Genomic DNA, 223 nt, shown 5'->3' with positions numbered 1-223 from the left:
GTCCGACCCCATTCCCCTTCTTTCGTAGAAAAAAACGACAAATCTATTCCCTGTTTGCGTTTACATTTGGAGCGCACGTTAGTCCCCCCTCTTAATGTGGATGAAACAGACAGCGAAGATACTAATCTAGGCAAAGCTCTTGTTTTTGCCACGATTTTGTACGGTGCTGAGATAAGTAGCTGGTAATCTATATTTTTATCTCGATTTTGTTTTAATTCTTTAT

At 39.5% G+C, this 223-nt stretch overlaps 1 protein-coding gene across 1 annotated transcript in view; it reads right to left on the bottom strand.

Moving 5' to 3' along the window:
• The window catches only part of LOC119585399 (adenylyl cyclase 78C-like), a gene marked incomplete in the record, with an annotated part of 159,642 nt that overhangs the window by 28,524 nt on the left and 130,895 nt on the right, over nucleotides 1-223 (bottom strand).

Source organism: Penaeus monodon, chromosome 19, assembly GCF_015228065.2.
Source record: "Penaeus monodon isolate SGIC_2016 chromosome 19, NSTDA_Pmon_1, whole genome shotgun sequence".
Lineage (NCBI taxonomy): Eukaryota > Metazoa > Arthropoda > Malacostraca > Decapoda > Penaeidae > Penaeus > Penaeus monodon.
This window is presented reverse-complemented; position numbering and strand designations above follow the sequence as displayed.